Below are 4,482 nucleotides of genomic sequence, written 5' to 3' on the forward strand. Positions count from 1 at the left end.
GTACTTAACTTAAATAAGATATATAGTCAGTCAATAAAGTTTAGGTACAGTGAAGTTTTTACAATACCGGCAACTATTTTTTAAATATTTTTCCCCCTAATTTTTTATAAAAATGTCGTTAATTCTACACCAAAAACCCCAAAAATCAGAGTTCAAACCTTATGCAAAATGAAAGAAAACTCTGCGAATTTCCATCCAAGTGTTGCAATTTACACTCTTTAGAAAAAAGTTAAGTACTCTGGTACCAAGTGAAGTTTGAGGTAGCTAGGACTTACCATTGATATTTAGCAATTTTTTTTTGTTGTTTGGTAAGTCCTAGCTTCCTCATACTTGCACTTTATTATACTAAAATTGAATGGGCTAAACAACTTTTTCTAGAGAGCGTAAATAGAAAGTGAATTATTTTAATGAAATTTTGCAGAATTTTCTTAAATTTTGCACAAGGTTTGGAACTCTGATTTTTGGGGATTTTGTTGTAGAATTGACCATATTTTTATAAAAAATTACCGAAAACTAAAATATTAAAAAAATAGTTGCCCGTATTGTAAAAAATTCGTTGTACCTAAACTTTATTAACTGACTGTATTAAGGTAGCTATGGTGGATTGCATAAAAAAAAATTAATTTGTCTTTTCTTAAAAAAAAGGTAGCTCTGGTGGCTTGCATTTTTAAATAAATTTTGTGAGAAAGTGGTAATTATTTTGACACTTTTTTTTTTTAAATGCCTCTTTTTCTACAACTGCATTGCCTTTCTCAATTGTCCTTCAGGATCTTGGCCTTTGTTTATGGAATCACTAAGTATAATGATTATTAAGCAACTCAAAAACTATACCAGCGAGATTACCGACGTATCCTTTTGAGAGGTAGCCGCACCCTTATAAAAGGAATAAGACCCAAACTTTTCAGGTAAAAATTTCAGTAGGTTGCGTCTGGCATTTTCAATTTTATAAATTATTTNCACAATACGATCACAAATGTTTAAACGCATTTTTTAAAAATTTATAAACCACATTAGTAGTAGTAGTAGTATTAAACTTAAGTAGTAAGTAAAAAACAAAAGTGCGTTCTGCTTAAAAGTAAAAATATTAGTTCACTTTGCCTTACTTGTCTAAATTTAAGCATATTGATATTTAAGTAAATTCAGTTCTTTTTGAGCTTATATGTATATGAAGTACTTCGAAAGTTTTTGTCGTACTTAACTTAAATAAGATATATAGTCAGTCAATAAAGTTTAGGTACAGTGAAGTTTTTACAATACCGGCAACTATTTTTTAAATATTTTTCCCCCTAATTTTTTATAAAAATGTCGTTAATTCTACACCAAAAACCCCAAAAATCAGAGTTCAAACCTTATGCAAAATGAAAGAAAACTCTGCGAATTTCCATCCAAGTGTTGCAATTTACACTCTTTAGAAAAAAGTTAAGTACTCTGGTACCAAGTGAAGTTTGAGGTAGCTAGGACTTACCATTGATATTTAGCAATTTTTTTTTGTTGTTTGGTAAGTCCTAGCTTCCTCATACTTGCACTTTATTATACTAAAATTGAATGGGCTAAACAACTTTTTCTAGAGAGCGTAAATAGAAAGTGAATTATTTTAATGAAATTTTGCAGAATTTTCTTAAATTTTGCACAAGGTTTGGAACTCTGATTTTTGGTGATTTTGTTGTAGAATTGACCATATTTTTATAAAAAATTACCGAAAACTAAAATATTAAAAAAATAGTTGCCCGTATTGTAAAAAATTCGTTGTACCTAAACTTTATTAACTGACTGTATTAAGGTAGCTATGGTGGATTGCATAAAAAAAAATTAATTTGTCTTTTCTTAAAAAAAAGGTAGCTCTGGTGGCTTGCATTTTTAAATAAATTTTGTGAGAAAGTGGTAATTATTTTGACACTTTTTTTTTTTAAATGCCTCTTTTTCTACAACTGCATTGCCTTTCTCAATTGTCCTTCAGGATCTTGGCCTTTGTTTATGGAATCACTAAGTATAATGATTATTAAGCAACTCAAAAACTATACCAGCGAGATTACCGACGTATCCTTTTGAGAGGTAGCCGCACCCTTATAAAAGGAATAAGACCCAAACTTTTCAGGTAAAAATTTCAGTAGGTTGCGTCTGGCATTTTCAATTTTATAAATTATTTTTTTTAAGTGGAAAAATAAAACTGAAAATTAATGATAATCTCTGCGCGAAAAAATAAAAATCATAAAATAATCATTATTTGTAATCCCAAAAATAAAAATCAAATAATTATTTCCATTTGAGTGAAAAAATAAAACTCAATAATAATTCATAAAATAATGATTAAATGCTGATTTAAATTATTTTACTCATAATGAATACCTTCCCTGCTTTTAAAATTTAAAATAGAATAGTTTAGTGAAAGTACCACATTTCACTGCTTTTGGATGGTGCGGAACTAGTTACTATCGGACTGGTTCGTTTTTGGCAAAAAAGAACTAGTACTGAACTAGAAATCTGGTCCACTAGTTCGTGTTTTCCCTACAGGGATCATTTGCGCTAGCAACCACCGCAAAAGCACAAATACAATATCCGCCACAAAAAATTATTATTCTTTGTGTTTGCAAAACACTGAATAACCCTGCAGGGAATCTATTAGTTGTGAACTAGAATTCTACCAGTTTACGTTTCAGCCCAACGTTCTATCATTTTTCAATGTTAGCGACTGGTATTTTTAACATTGCGATGTCCTACGAGATGTCAATTGTCAGGCTATGCATCAGCATCTACTAGTAGATATACTCGTAGCATCATACCAGTTGATGAGATAGTCTGTCAATTCATCCCCGATGAAAAGCATTAGTGTGCCTTTAATCTATTTTTTTATGGCACATATATTTGTTTATTTTTTTTTTGTAATGCAACTAGATTTTTAAGTTTGTTATTTATATTTAAATTGAAATAATTATTCCTACTTACATTGATCTAACTTTAAAAATCTTAACCACCTCCAAGCGGCCTCGAACCTGCGATCCCAGAACCAGAACCAGTAGTCTTCACGTGACGCCACAGCCGACATTTGTAAGAAAAGCAATTAATTGGGTCTTATTTTAGGCTTTGGCAATTCAAAGGCAGATGTCGCTGAACGCTTAAGTTCTTCGAAAATGTCGAACTGGTAGGCACATACTAGTTTATGAACTAGTATTTTTTCTAACTGGTTTGGGTTTTCACTCCAGGGAAGTTACAAAAGCAGCTGGATCCGCGGAATGAACACATACACATGTTATTACACTATGTACACCATTGAATTTCAGTTGGCATTAGGTGCGTTCGTTTAAAATCTCCAGTAAAAACCAACCAACAGCAAAATTCCGGCGAAATGTCACCAGTTCTCTCACAAGAGGAAAATATCCAAAACAGTACGCGAACAGAAAATTTGCAGAAACTTGCAAATTAGACGAACAGCTGATATAATTTTTGTTTACATTCAAAAGTGTAAAATTTAAAACGTACGAAAACTCATTACAAAGTGGTATCCTGACAGTTTATTGATTAAACAAATAACTACTAACTTCTTACAAGTTTAATTAGTCGCATTTTGTCATTTTTAACTTCCAAACCATCAAATTCTATTTTGTGATTTGCGTAAATTCAAACCAGCTGTTTTTGATAAGCTGTTTTCCTGTTGGAAAATTGCTGTTGGCAAAAATTTTTCCAGCAGAAACCAGCAGCTTCCCCTCAAAATGAAATGCGTACGCGAACGCAAAAACCTGAAAGTTTTGGATAAACATGAACAATTAACAGCTACGCGAACGCAACTACTATTGTAAATTGAAGTGAAGTAGTGAAATTTGCTTTATCACTGCAATATATAATCGCGTTCATGGTACAATAAAAACAGGTAGAAGCCAAATTGACATCAAACCTACAAAAGTCAAAGTTTTCGGGAGAGTAAAAATAAAAATGAGCGTGGTGTGTAAGGAAAAATAAAAAATTACATTTCGCTGGTTGACGTTTTTGAGTAAATTAGAAGTTTTGCTTTTATTTATTTATTTTCTTTAGTTAAAATTTGTTAATTTGTATATTGTTTTCTGTTTTTGATTTATAAGTTGCAGTGTTGTTGGAGGGACTTTCCGGCATAAGGGCCATAGGAACAGCACTTGACATCAAACGTGCCTTTCCTCTACCTCCCGGTGCATTTATGAAATCTGCTGCTTTAAAATGTTTAACGCACAGCAAGGCATTTCGCTGCAGCTCTACCCCACAGCTGCTTTCCCAACGCTCCTTACGCCAAGTACATTGAGGCACGTTAAAAAAATGAGTGTTGTCTTCATTATATTTAACACCACATAAAAAACAGCGCTTCAGGTCTTGCATTTTTAACACATAGACTAAGTATAAACCGCACAACACTACAAAAATTCAAATGCTAATTAAAATTTGTCATTAACGAACATTCAAAAAAAGAACGACATGTCACTCAAAGCGTAACGAAAACAAGTTGAAGTTTAAAGGTTT

Source organism: Rhagoletis zephyria, unplaced genomic scaffold (assembly GCF_001687245.7).
Source record: "Rhagoletis zephyria isolate East Lansing unplaced genomic scaffold, Rhagoletis_zephyria_1.1 Rzeph_scaffold_00447, whole genome shotgun sequence".
Classification (NCBI taxonomy): domain Eukaryota; kingdom Metazoa; phylum Arthropoda; class Insecta; order Diptera; family Tephritidae; genus Rhagoletis; species Rhagoletis zephyria.